Source organism: Triturus cristatus, chromosome 1_1 (genome assembly GCF_964204655.1).
Source record: "Triturus cristatus chromosome 1_1, aTriCri1.1, whole genome shotgun sequence".
Classification (NCBI taxonomy): Eukaryota; Metazoa; Chordata; class Amphibia; order Caudata; family Salamandridae; genus Triturus; species Triturus cristatus.
Window position 1 is genome coordinate 263,766,491 of NC_140579.1, and position 15,580 is coordinate 263,782,070.

Sequence of the window (15,580 nt, forward strand, 5' to 3'; positions counted from 1 at the left end):
ACTGGTAAGGCTACTATCCAATCGACACCTTTTTCTCTACATATTTTGGACAATCTGATTTTCAGGGTTTGATTATGACGTTCCACGAGACCTGCTGCCTCGGGATGTCGGACACAGTGGAATTTCCATTGGTAACCTAACAAAAGTGAAACGTGTTTCATTAGTTCGGATGAGAATGGCTGGCCGTTATCTGAGTATACAACACGTGGCAAACCATATCGTGGGAAGAATTCTCGAACTAGCTGTTTGGCAGTAGTCGGGGCAGTGTAATCTGAAACCGGGTAGGCTTCTGTCCAACGGGAAAGAGCACAAACAACTACGAGAACATATTTGAATCCTCGACATCGTTCCATCTGGATATAATCCATCTGGAGGACTTCAAAAGCATGATCGGGAGGTTGAAATCCACCCTGCTCTACGGGGATGCTTTTACCTGGATTAAACTGACAACATATCATACAGGTACGTACTTTCTGTTTGGCTGCTGCTCGCAAGTGTTTGTTGAACCAAATGTGTTGAATGCTGTCTAGCATAGCTTTTTCTCCTAAGTGCGCTGGACAATGTATTGTGTTAATGATGACTTGAACCATGGAGTCGGGAAGAAACCATATGGATTTTTCCTTCGTCATCCATCCTTGGTCCGTTTGGATCCCTCCTAATTTAGTCCATTTCTTTATTTCTTCTGGTGTAGCATGTGTCTGTATGTCAATTATATCAAGGGCGGGATCCTTAACTGTCATGCAATGTGTTGGTGTCAGAACTATTGTCTTTGTCGTGTCAGTTGTGTGAGTCTGATTCTGAGCAGTCTGTTTAGCTGTTCTGTCAGCTAAGTCGTTACCCTGAGAAATGATATCGGTAACTTTTGTATGGGCTTTGCATTTCATAATCGATATTGCAGTAGGTAAATGAATCGCATCTAATAGGGCTTGAATGAGGGGTCCGTGTTGGATGTGGGTACCATGAGAAGTTAAATAACCTCTCTCTCGCCACAGCACGCCGAAGTCATGGACGACTCCGAATGCATAACGTGAATCTGTGTATATGTTGACTTTCTTATTTTTGGCTTGAATACAGGCTTGTGTCAGAGCGATGAGCTCTGCTGCTTGAGCTGACAAAGTGTTAATACAATTTGTTTCAATGACTTCAGTGTCTGTTGTGACTGCGTAAGCGGCCACTAACTCTCCTGTACTTGTTCTCATACATGAACCATCTACATACAATGTCAAGTCTGGATCTGATAAAGGGATATCTGTCAAGTCTTGTCTGGGTTTCGTCGTGATAGTAATGACTTCAATACAATCATGTGCTAATGGATCTGTTCCATTTACTGGCAAAAGTGTGGCAGGATTTAACGTATTACAACGTCTGATTTCTATATGTGGCTGAAACAATGTTAATTCATAACCGGTGAGTCTCGCTATAGTCAAGTGTTGTGTTTGTGTGCGGTTCAAGAGAACCTCTACTGCGTGTGGTACTTGTACTGTCAATTGATGTCCTAACACTATGGCATCGCTTTGTCTGATTGCTAAAGCTGTTGCTGCCACTGATTTCAGGCACGCAGGAAGAGCCTTAGCTACTGGATCTAATGTACTAGAGAAATAAGCACATGGTTTGTGTGATCCTGCTTGTTCCTGAGTGAGTACTGACAAGGCAGTACCTTCGCGTTCTGTAACAAAGAGTGTAAACTGTTTACTGTAACATGGTGTTGCTAAAACAGGTGCTTGGCATAAAGCTTTCTTTAAGCTTTCAAAGGCATGTGTATGTTTTTGAGTCCAAGGGAGAACAGTCGATGTGGCTGCCTCCTGTGTTGTCAACTGGATGAGTGGTTTTGCTAGAAATGCATATTGAGGGATCCACTGCCTACAGTATGAAGTGAGACCTATAAAAGCCCGCACCTCCTTTTGTGTCTTGGGTGGTGGCATGTTAGCGATTAACTGGATGCGATCAGGTGTAAGCTGTCTTCCCTCCTTGGACAGCGAGTGCCCAAGGTAAACAACTTGCTGGACACAGAATTGCAGCTTAGAAGGGGACACTTTGTGCCCCTTGTCTGCCAGAAATTTCAAAACCGTCAGTGACGCTGTTTCACATTCAGGTTCGCTTCGGGCGGTGATCAGCAGATCATCGACATATTGAAGCAAGGCAGTGTTAATTGGCATGTGGATACTGTCAAGTTCTCGTTTCAGTGCTTGGCTATAGATGCTGGGGCTTTCTGTAAATCCTTGAGGTGCGCGTGTGAATTTAAAACTTCGTTCATTTAAACTGAATCCGAACAGATATTGACTTTCCGGGTCTATTGGGACGCTAAAGAAAGCATTCTTGAGATCAATTACAGTGAAGAACGTTGCTTCTGAATCAATAGCGGTTAGTAATGAAGAGATATCTGGGACCACAGGGTATTGTGGTACAATACATTTATTTAATTCGCGCAGGTCAATAACTAATCGATATACTGGTGATGCTTTTGGATCCGTTCTTTTAAGAATCGGAATTATCGGGGAATTGCATACATTGGAGTCGGTTTCGACAACCACTCCTTGTGCAATGAGTTCGTCAATGATTTGCAGTAAGGCCGCAACAGCATCTGGTGGTAACCTATATTGTCGCATTCGTGGTAGTACTACTCCTGTTTTTAGTGTGACTCGATATGGTGTAATGTTCATGCAACCAACATCAGTTGGGCCTTGTGCCCATAGATGTGTAGGTAAATTCTGCAGCCGGTGATCCATGTCTCTGGACACGTAGTGACCTTTGAAGTCACGTAAAAATAATCGTACTCCTTCCGGAGAACAACATATTATAGCTCCTAGAGCTTTCAATGTTTTTATACCTAACAAGTTTTCTGGACATGATTTAGTAAGCAATAAATCTGTAGTTCGTGTCAATGGACCAACCGTAAGTGGAAGGGGTTGCGTAACTTCATTAATGATAGGCTTTCCTGAGAATCCAAGGGAAATATTCTGTGAGCCTGAGAGGGGTGCCCCTGGAACTTCACTGCGTCGTATAGTTGTTCTGCTTGCCCCTGTATCAAGTAAAAACTTTCTGTCTTCCCCTAATAGTTCACTATGTACATAAGGTCCCTCTTGATCTATAGGAACCTCAATAAGGGGTAAGCCAACTTCCCTCTCTAGGCTATTTCATGTGTATCGCTGATAATCGGGATAGTCATTTTGTGCATACTGGTACATCTGTTGCGTTGTTGCTTGTGTGGCAGCAATAGGCTGCACTTGTGGTGGTGCTACGGTCTGTTGTGGAGCTAGCTGTTGCGGAGCTGGCTGTTGCGGAGCCGGCCTAGATTGTGCATGCTGAGGGATTTGTTGTTGATTCTGATCCTGTCTAGGTGGACGTGGTCTTTCCTGGGTTCTACCTGTGGCAATGTTATGTTTCAAGACTGGACAATCGTGTATATAATGACCTTGTTGTTTACAATAGTTGCATGTCCCTTTCACCGGACCTGCGGAATCACCTTTTTTATGACCATCAGCTGGAACTGACTGAGCGACAAGCATTTTCATTTTCGTATCTTTCATACGTCTTTGTTCATGTTCTTGTTCTTCTCTAATTCTATTGTGGTGATATTGTAACATCTGTAACATCTGTGACGGGGTGTTACCTTGCCAGGTACTCTCAAATTTCAATACTCTATTCTTAACTTGCGGTAGGGAATTTTCAACTAATTTTGTCACAAACAGATGTGGATATGACTCGCTACTTGCTTTTATGCCACTATTTATACCAAAACATTTTTCAAATCGGGAATAGAAATCACTAGTGTCTTCATCTTGCTTTTGTTTACAGGCTGAGATTGCACCCCAGTCCTCCTTTTTCGTAGTTAATAAACGTGGCAGTACCTGTACTAGTAGTCCTGGTAGTGCTGTAGTCTTTTCCCCAAGCCCTGATCCTGCAGCTCGGGCCTTTTCTTCGTTTTCTAATGCTGTCCAATCTATCTTTTGGTCTCCCACCTCCCATTCCTTTTCTTTGAGTTTCTCGTAAACACCGGCAGGCATTAACACTTTCAGTATTTTCATAATGTCGGGGTAGGTATACTCTCCCATGAGTAGCATGTCTTTTATCTCACGGTGGAAACCTGCTGGATCCTTGTCATGGCTGGGTACTACTTTCTTCATTTCTAATAATTCGATTTTAGTTATAGGCGTGTACACAAACACGCGTGTAAAGTTATTACCTTCACCTCTGATTGGGTGTACTTCGCGTAACGGATTCAGTCTATCTATGTGATACATTTTTCTTCCCATAGTGGGAACTGGAACGTGTTCTGGGCACACGAAAGTTATATACTGGTTTCGAAATTCTAGAATTTCTTTAATCAAATCAGTACCTGAACCTCTCCATTTATTCGTGAGTAATTCGGTCAATATGTCAGGTAAGGGTCCAGGATCGGAGTGTTGACTTTTATATAATATAAGGAGGTGTTGAATCATGTATATACTAGCTAAACGCTGTTCGTATGGGGTAAGATTCAGAAACGTGTGTGCTAGTGCATCTTCACTGTATTTGTCGGGACAGTCAGCCCATTGTACTGCTGACCTGGCCAATTCTTGTTCATCCATGGAATCGAGCATATGGTACCCCCTTCGATCTCGGAGTAATTTATCAGCGGCTTGGAATAGGTGTTCAGGGGACCTTGTATTTAACATAGGGGTTTGAAAATGTCTATTACATTCTGGACGTATCGGACATATCGGATCATTGAAGCCTCTAGTATTTATGTGGGGTCTTCCTCTACCTACATAAGCTATCGTATCTAATTGTTCTGATTCTTGCTCCTCCTCTCCCTCTGATTCAATTCCGTCTGCTTCTCGTCTTTCTTTATGTATTCGTTCTACTTCTTTGCGGATCTTTCGGCACATAACTACTATGCACGACTGTTTATCATGTTTCTCGTCTGCTATGTTCTGACCCCATTTGGCAAGTTTTTGCATGGTATCATGATCTGCCTCAGGCCTGTCTTGGTTCCTGATCACGCAGTTTATGAAAAAACGTAGTAGTTGTCTTTGTACATCCACTTTCTGGTATTCCATAGCTTCGTTAATACTTTCTGGGCCTCGCCCTGTTTGGACAAAGTGATATATATTGTCTAGATGTTCAACCATTCCTGGTATCGTCATTAAATACAATGTAGCTCGTCTTATACGTAGTGATGATAGTAGCAATCTGTCCTGTTTACCTGGCACTGGATCGTATCTACAATCCACAAGATGTTCTTTAAACATGTCGGATGTCGCTAGTTGGGGTGTACGTTGGAGTGCTAAATCTCTAAGGGTCTGTTTATTTCGCGGCGGTGTGGCAAACATGTCTGTCGTACCTCCTGTAGCACCGTCTGAGGTGCTGGGCAAGAAAGGATTCGTTGGACGTAAGATAGAAATTGTAGATGCGGGAAAAACGGTAGAAACGGACGGACCTGTGGGAATGGGCGTAGGAGTTTGTTGTTGCGGGGATACAGACGGATGATATTGGCGTTGAACACCATCAGCAAGCGGTGTGTGTGGTGTGGTATTAGCATACTCGGGAGCTACGTCATCTAAATAGGAGGAAAGGAAAACGTCTTTTGCTGTTTTAGGATGTGCTTTTATCGGGAGTAATGGGGGTGTCAAGTTTTTCGGTATTTCCGGGGTGGCCTGAGGTAACCCTTCGGCCAAAAGAGGATACATACCATTCATAAGGGTATTTCTTTGTCTATCTACTTGTTCTGATTTTACTCGGGTACCTTCCTCAATTAATAGATGTTCTCGGGCTTTATTTGAATTCTCCCTACCTTTCTCTTCCTGTCTGAGCGCTTTTTCTGTACGTCTATATGATTCTTTACGCCATAATTCAATGGCATCTTTCTGTGACTGTCTGGCTTTCTTTTTCCATAATCCTTCTTCTACTCTCATGATGCAATCTGTATCCCAGGTCCCCGCTGCGGGCCACCTCTGACTTTCTGGCAACTCTTTGGTGTAGTCCACCCATAAATCAAGAAATAACACGGCATCTAGGCCATGCTTATGATACATAAAGTACCCTGGAGTGTCCCTAGGTGGGATGGGAACAGCTTCTTCGAGTACACCTTTTCTAGTTTTGATCTGTCTTAGTTTTGAAAAGAGCGGCATTTTTAGATCTTATTATTTGAACACACTTAATACAGTAAACACAATAATGAACAATCATTCACACCACAATATGTAGAACGTATTAAACATTTAACATTTGACAGTTTAACGAACGATGATAACTAATAAGAAACTCGTTACGGACATAATACTAACACTAAATAATACTTAATTATATGCAAGACATACTAGATATACTGCTAAACAGTACAGATACACTGCTGAAACAGTGCAGACCGGATTTGTGTACCCAAACCCGTCTTTACCGGCACAGATTATGTGCACGTTTAAATGCCTCCCCGGCAATGGTACTCACCGGGTAGCTCGGAACGGAAGGCCTCGGAACTGAACTGAAACTGGACCGGACTGGACTCGACTCGTCTGGACTCGGAACTTCGGAACCTGGTGGGCCTCTGTATACCTCGGATCTTGCTCTCTCAGCTAGGCTCTGGTCGGGATACTTCGCACTTCTCACCGCCTCGTCTGGGTGTTGATCGCAGCCTCAGTCACCCCCGCTTGGCCGGAGGGAGATACAGGAAATCCTGCAGGTACGCGTTTTTGTCTGTTCAGCTGTGGCAGGAGACCGGGCCTGCAACGCACATCCGGCGCGTGAGATGAGAAAGTGTCCCTGTTCGGGCGCCAATTTATGTAGTAAATATTTCATTACCGGTACTATTTTTTATGCGGTAAAGTCTAGTAAGAATAACTCAGTAAATATAAGAGGCAGAATCCGTGATATTAGAGGTTCTAAAAGGCTTTATTCCTCTACAAAGGAATTTCAGTTCGAACTGAAGGCTTCAAATTCCATCACCATGAAGGTTCAGGAAGGAAGGCAATACATTATTGACAAGTAATGGTATTTATATGGAAAGCATTACATTAAGACAGATGCAAGAGGCGTAACAGCTGATAATACAGATATAATACACATACGTAATGGAAAAAAGGCGTAAACATAGGTGTAACTAAATACGTCATTAAACATGATGTCACAAGTGGGTGGATCCATGAGAGAATCCTGCAATGTCAGCAGAAATACTTGGCAGAGATGCGCGCGCAGCCGCATGACGTGTGATTGACGTGCAACTAGAGGGTGAAGGGGACTTGACATTTAGCTCTACATGTGGAGACAGAAGTCTGGGGGGTCATGTCAACCTAATCCCAAATCATATCTGATATCTTATGTTTAATGAACTGTATTATCCAAAAGGAAAAGTCTCTCGGACGGAATCTATTCTATACTGACTGTTAGTGCGTGTACAAGCGTCTAAGTGTCTACATGAGATGCGAGGGGGCAGGAATCTTCCATGGTAACAGGGGCTATGAATTACTAGCATGAGGACAGTGAGGCATGGCCCTTTGCACGGTAGCTGGAAGAATGTTTACCTAAACTACTAGACAGGAATGCATCGGATGAGGAGCGGAGCAGATAATCTTGAAGGTGAAATACAGTTTTTGGCAGGCAACAGGCTGGATCAGGCACCGTTAGCCGCGCAGGGAGTAGGACAAAGTTCATGGATACAGATGCAGGCTCGGACTGGAGCTTTCAGAGGCAGAAGGCAGGAAAAGACTTGATGGCAGAATTCAGGGCCTACTCGCCTGAGTCTGTAAAATGTGGAAAGCGAACCACATAAAGTCGGTGGCCTTTCATACTTAGGAATGGAATATCTGACCCATTCATAGCGGATCTGAAAGAGGACATGTTGACGGTGGACGCACATGTATTTGCGTCTTCATAACTGAAACTGGAGGGAACATACATGTACTTATAGCATGCACATGGAGCCGTTGGGGTCTACGATAGGGGACATAACTGATCACAAAATTCATATTTCCTCACTCTAGGAGCAGCAGCCCCAGGGCACTGCAGTTTCCAAGCAGGGCCTGTGTGCAGGGAGCTGGCATAGAAGCTCTGCACGCACCGCTGTGCTGCTTGTCAATTTTATATCGCGTGAACTTAACCTAAAGATATTATAGCGCTTCATATGAAAACCAGTTGTTTTACAGTAGGACATATTTTTTTGTAGGCATGTGGAGAAAAGTAAGTTTGTTAGAACCACAAAATGTTTAGCTTTAGGGCAAGATTTAAAGCCCCATATTAGTGTAGGCCTTCAAAGGATCAAAACCCATAGGCACGCTGTACCATATTGTCATAACAGAAAAGCTGCACACGTTCTAGCCAAGAATACAGCCACGCATGTTTCACAAAGACAGACATAGCCTTTGATTCCTGATCCTTCTCTTATCAGGGCTACCTCCTTTCTGCAGCACCCATAAAACACCTTGGCAGTAGTGTGAGCACTTGCAATAAACTACTTAGAAATACCAAAAGGCTGGCTTTCTCGGAGCAAAAACAGAATCCTCCTGCTCCACCTTTTTGTAACCATTTTTTTGGGTAAATATTTGTGTTGGCGTGAAAAACGCAGTACACGCACATCATATACACACGCATATACAGAGTACACAAACACACACGTCAACTGAATGCACACATTACATATGTACACAGATAATAGACAGTGTTTTGCCCCACACACAAATTCACAAATACATAATGCAACCAGCAGCAGCAACAGGATGCTACAGTTTATACGTGGGACGTGTGTAGGGAACTGGCTTTAAAGCTCTGCACGCGGTGCCGCGTTTCAATTTTGTATAGCGTGAAGTTAACGGAAAGATATTACAGCGCTTCATATCCAAATCGGTTGTATAGCGCTTTATATAAAAAACTGTTGCATTACAAAAGGACATTATTTTGCACGTGGAAAACATTGCGCCGAAGGAGTGGGGAGCCAACTTTAAAGGGCTACACCGATCGTACGTCAATTTTATATAGTGTAAACTTAACCTAAAGATATTTCAGTGCTTCATATGAAAACCAGTTGTATTACAAAAGGACATGTTAGCATGAATTTAACCCGAAGATATTACAGCGCTTCATATAACAAGCATTTGCAATGCAATAGGTCTCGCATTTTCAAAGTTTAAAGTTATTGGTATTGTAAATGGCAATGTCTTTTATGTATTTGTTTTTAAAACTAACAAATAGATAAAAGGTTTGTTATTTATAATGACCGTAGGTGAAAGGTTAATGCAAAACGCTGCTAAAGGAGGAGCTCCCGCGGACTGCTCTGGTTTTTAAAGGGCAGTGTATTTGTTAGCTGCTTAAATAATTTTATAGATTTTGTAACTTAATACAACATAATGTTTTCACCCCCCAAAAGTTTTTACGTGCATAATACACACCAAAATATATGTTGTTTAATTAAAGCAGGGCGGGAGGAGGTCGAAATTGTGCTCTACAGCAGTAGCAGAGTCTAAGATGTTAAATAGAAACACCCTGTCACTCCTATCACCGTACACAGAGATGTTCCCAGGCTCGTCGCCTATTTCTTTGCAGCACAGCTTCCTTTGTTCTTATTCAAAGATGTAAACGGATGCTGCTTTGATGTATGCAACAACAAAATATATGCTGTTTAATTAAAGCACCATGGGAGGAGGCCCGGATTGTGCCGTCTCGTGTTAAGAGAGTCTCCCAGTGAAAATAAAAAAACCCTGTCACTCCTATTACTGTACACAGCGATGTTGCCAGGCTCGTCGCCTGTTGGTTTGCAGTTGGGCTTCGTTTGTTTTTATAATATTATACATTACAGTAGCGATAGCAGTGTGTGGTGCTTAAATAATTTTATATATTTTGTAACTTTAAATAATGTGATGTTGTTTCCCCTGTGTCAAGCAAACATTTACACTTCCTAACACTAGCCTGCTGCCTCTCCCAGGAGATACTTCTTCCGGGACAGATACATGCCCTCCAGCATTTGTTTACTGTCTGGTATGCATGTCTTTGAACGTTATCTATATTATCACCTTTTGTTAGTGATCAGTTAGCAGCTAAAAGCAAAGTGTTATGTTGTTTACACCATGCTGAGACATTGCGCCACAGCAAAACATAGAACTCTGGTGGTAAAGCTGCCTTTAGGGTTGCAGGGTAAACAATTCACTTGAGGAATGACAACTTGAAATGCTGCCAGAGGTGGACCTCCCGCTGGCTGCTCTGGTTTTAAAACAGCAGTGTATCTTTTAGTTGCTTAAATAATTGTATTTATTTTGAAACTTAAAAAAACTTAATGTTTTCAGTAATAAAAAAACACCGTTTGCGTGCATAATACTTGCCCCCAGATATATCTGCTTGTGCTGGGTATTGTAAATTATAGTACTGATAGCAGTTTACCCAGGTGGCACAGTAACTTAAAGCAACGTAATGTTTAAAAAAAAAAAAAAAAACACTGTTTACGTGTTTAATATTTGCCCCCAGATATATTTGCCTGTACTGGGCATTGAAAATTACAGTATTGATAGCAGTTTACCCAGGTGGCAATCTAAACCTAATTTTGAGTAATCTGTGGGTAACACCTTTCGTAATGCACAAAAAGTGACTGCAGCAGAGCGTCTCATTGCGTGTGTGGTGTAATGTAATATTTGGACGCAGTTTGCATGCACATTTGGGGGCAGATCTATATTGGAGATGCGCCACTTTTACGCCGCCGTTGCGTCACTTTTGTGACGCAGCGGCGGTGTAAACCCTGCGCCACGTTGCGCCATATTTACACTGTGACGCATCTATGGAGATGTGTCACGATGTAAAGCCCTGCGCAACGTAAAACCTGCGTCAGGTTTCACGTGGGCGTGTCGACAGAGGGGGGGGGGCGTTCCGTCGCGGGAACGCCCCTGAAAGATTTGACTGAGTCACTTTCCCAACGCTGATGCGCCAAAACCCTGCGCCTGCTTGAAGCAGGCGTAAGGCTTGACGCACCATGTTAGGGATAGGGTAGGTTGGAACAGTGCTGGAGTTGCGTCGCGCTTGCGACGCAACTGAAGCACTGCGCCAACCTTACGCCATCGGATGCGTCACGCATCTGTTTATTCCTGCGCCATGATGCGCTGCATTGTAAATGCGGCGCATCATGTGCGGCGCAAGGGTAAACTTGCGTGACACATCATTCCTGGCGCATCCTTGCTGATTTGCAGGGATGCGCCAGGAAACATAAATCTGCCCCTTGGATTCTTAGAAAATGGAGAGAGATGCGACCAGACCATCAAAAGGATGGGCTACAAGGAAGGGATGGAATCCTTGTAGCAGAGGGGAATTCTTGGGCCAAAGGAGCGGATGATAAATGATACAGACGAAAAGGAGACCGAATGAAAGTGAGGAAAAGGGAGGAAGGAGATGCGAGCAGAGCAAGGCTGTGCGAGAAGGAAAGTGTGGAATGTTTTGATCAGAGTGTAATGCAAAGGCCAGAGGAACGTATGCTGAATGAAAGTGACGAAAAGAAGACATAATGAAAGTGAAGGAAAGGGAGGAGAGAGATGCAAGCAGAGCTGCGCAATGCTGGGCGAAGAAAGGGAGGATTGAAATGCTTGGAGCGGAGCTAAATGAAACTGACGAAAAGGAGACCGAATGAAAGAAAGGGAGGAGGGAGATGCGAACAGAGCAGCGCAATAAACAATGCAGAAGGATGTCACCATGTGCCTTGCGCTCGGCTGGCCCCTCGGCCATGTTTACTGCAAACACATGGGAATGCAAAGGCATTAATTCACCCGGATGGCTCTGTGTGCCTTCAAGCCCTGTGGCGCCTGTAGTCTGTTTCCGGAGCGAATTAAAGATTCAAGCGCCCGATAATGCGTGAGACATTCTGCTAGTATCTTGTGTGTTGTCATAAAAATTTGACCAATGTCCAATTTGTAAAACATCCTTAAAAAAACATGACAGTGTTGTGTTTGTATATCCCACTCTTTTTGTAAATTGTATTCTAATACACTTACTCTTACATCAACTCTTACATCAAGTACAATCTGTAAGCTAATGCAGGAAGGGCACAACCGAGTGTCGTTATATTTGTACACTACCAAAAATGCAATCTAAACCTAATTTTGAGTAATCTGTGAGTAAACCCTTTAGTAATGCACAAAAAGTGACTGCAGCAGAGCGTCTCATTGCGTCTGTGGTCTAATGTAATATGTGGACGCTGTTTGCATTCCAATTTGGATTAATCTGTGGTTAACAACTGATCTAATTTACAACGAGTGACTGCGACAGAGCGTCTCATTGCGTGTGAGGTGTAATGTAATATTTGGATGGAGTTTGCATGCACATTTGGATTGTTAGGAAATGGAGAGAGATGCGACCTGACCCTCAAAAGGATAGGGTACAAGGGAGGGTTGGAATGCTTGGGACAGAGGGGAATGCAAGGGCCAAAGGAGCGGGTGATGAATGAAACTGACGAAAAGGAACGGATGATGAATGTGATGAATGAAAGTAACCAAAAAGGAGACCGAATGAAAGTAATGCTTGTTATTTATTAAGTAAGCTGAATAACAGCGCACAGTCTTTTCAGAGCGGGGGCAATAAGGCGTGGTGTGACAGGACTTCTCTGACCCGCCGAACCCTCCCTCACTGCATCTGCTAGCAATAACTAACGACCACGGCTGTGCGCCCACTGCAAATATAGTTTTTAAGAACGCATTTTACCACATTTCCTTCACACACAAGTAACATTTTTATTCACGTTCTGCTGCAGTTTCTTAGAACTTCCGACTTCAGCAGATAATGGAACCAAGGCAGATGTAGACAAGGGAATGTGCCGAGGATCACAGTTTTCTTTTTAAACTGGAATGCGAGCGTAGGTTTCTGGTTGGGTTGAAAGTCAACCTTCAGTAGCACGCACAGTCGGCAGAGGAGTCAGGGAAGGACAGACACCGGGGGTTATGCTTTCATTCATGCACTCTCATCCGCACCGGTTTGTTTTGAGAGCAAAGTGAAGCAATATATTTATCTGTAACATGGCTTCAAACAGGTACGACCGGTCTGGTGCAGAGATAAATGCGCACACAGATCTGCATCATGGGTTTTGGAATACATGACGCCGGATGTGCTCTGCCTGGAGGGACGGCAGTAATGTGTCATGGGTTCCGCACGGGGGGGGGGGAGGTGGTGCATGGCGCTCTGCGGCTGCTAATGCCCGCTGCTGCCCTTCATGATTTCACACAAAGCAAAGGGGCGGCATCGTTCCCAGCAACATAGTAAAACAAGCCCGGTAGAGCGTGGCAGCAGATAATGGAACCAAGGCAGATGTAGACAAGGGAATGTACCGAGGATCACAGTTTTCTTTTTAAACTGGAATGCGAGCGTAGGTTTCTGGTTGGGTTGAAAGTCAACCTTCAGTAGCACGCACAGTCGGCAGAGGAGTCAGGGAAGGACAGACACCGGGGGTTATGCTTTTAGTAGAGGGGAATGCAAGGGGCAGAGGAGCGGATGCAGCAGTGAAAGTGAAACCGAACGCGCTGACACGAGAATAAACAAGCCCGGCGGAGCGTGGCACGCGCGCTTGGCGGGGGCGGGGGAGCGCATTCCAGGTGGGGGAGCGGACCCTTTGAAGTACTCCCAAAAGCGGAGTGCATGGCGGCACGATGCGCGTGATTGTGCGCGTGCTAGCCATGCAATCCGCTTTTGGGAGCACTTTGAAAAGCCCTTTTACAATAGTTTATGCAAAGGTTGGTCGCACACTGCTTGTCACACCAGCAAGTTGCCCCAAGGGACTGTGGTAGATGTAGTGGCGACGGCGGGTACGCCTATGCCACGATGTATAAAGAACAGTATGTGTTGTGTTAGCCATCCCTGGACACATGTTTCGAGGTAGTTGCCTCTCGTCAGCAGGGAGCAGGTCAGTGTAAAGGGGTGCCGCGTGGACTGCCAAAATGTAATTAAAACAGGTCAAGTACCTCTCATGGCGCGCGGGTGCAGATCCAAGGCTCGTCAGCCCGTTGGCTCAAGGGAGCCGTAATAAATTATGCAAAGGTTGGTCGCACACTGCTCGTCACACCAGCAAGTTGCCCCAAGGGACTGTGGTAGATGTAGTGGCGACGGCGGGTACGCCTATGCCACGATGTATAAAGAACAGTGTGTGTTGCGTTAGCCATCCCTGGCACATGTTTCGAGGTAGTTGCCTCTCGTCAGCAGGGAGCAGGTCAGTGTAAAGGGGTGCCGCGTGGACTGCCAAAATGTAATTAAAACAGGTCAAGTACCTCTCATGGCGCGCAGGTGCAGATCCAAGGCTCGTCAGCCCGTTGGCTCAAGGGACACTCATTTTCACTTAAACTTTGGCATAGGCGTACTCGCCGACGCTACTTCATGGACCACAATGCTTTGGGGTAACACGCTGGTAGGACGAGCAGAGTGCGGCCAATCGGACTTTTGTTTATATTCAGGCTCCCTTGAGCCGGTGGGGCTGACAAGCCTATGGCTATGCACCAGCGCGCCTTGAGTGGTACTTTACCTGAGAATACTTTTTATGGCAGCCTACGCAGCAACCCCACACACATACCTACTCCCTGCTGACGAGAGGCAACTACCTCGAAACACGTGTCCAGGGATGGCTAACGCGACACTCATTTTCACTTTAAACTTTGGCATAGGCGTACTCGCCGACGCTACTTCATGGACCACAATGCTTTGGGGTAACACGCTGGTAGGACGAGCAGAGTGCGGCCAATCGGACTTTTGTTTATATTCAGGCTCCCTTGAGCCGGTGGGGCTAACGAGCCTATGGCTATGCACCAGCGCGCTTTGAGTGGTACTTTACCTGAGAATACTTTTTATGGCAGCCTACGCAGCAACCCCACACACATACCTACTCCCTGCTGACGAGAGGCAACTACCTCGAAACACGTGTCCAGGGATGGCTAACGCGACACTCATTTTCACTTTAAACTTTGGCATAGGCGTACTCGCCGACGCTACTTCATGGACCACAATGCTTTGGTGTAACACGCTGGTAGGACGAGCAGAGTGCGGCCAATCGGACTTCCCTTTCACAATAGTCTCGCTTTGCGAACGCTTACGCGATTGCAAGGCGAGACCTAAAAACCAATTGTAGAGTGCTCTATGTAAAAAAAAAAAAACAGTTGTGTTACGGAAGGACATGTTTTTTTTTGCACATTAAAAACATGTTCTGCACACGCTGCGGTGTTGCATGGTAATTTTATATACCGTGAGCACTTCAATTGAAAACCATTTTAAAAATAAGCAGGGCTTTGTGTCAATTTTATGTAGCAAAACCTTAACCTATAGATTTTTCAGTGCTTCATATGAAAAACAGATGTGTTATAAATAAAAATACTTTTTTCACGTGGATAACATTGCTCTGAAGATGTATGGAGCTGGCTTTAAAGCTCTATATGTGCTGCGGTGTATCAATTTTATATACCGTGAACTTAACCTAAAGATATCACAGCGCTCAATAAAATAAAAAACAGTTGTAGTATAAGAGGTCATTTTTTTGGACGGAAAACATTGGGGCCAAGGTTTGGGGAGCTAACTTCGAAGCGAGACGCGCGCTGTGGTGGGGTAGGGGCGGAGCGAGGCGCTTGGGAGAGCAAGCGAGAGGAAAGCCAGATGGTGCCTGATCGCGTGC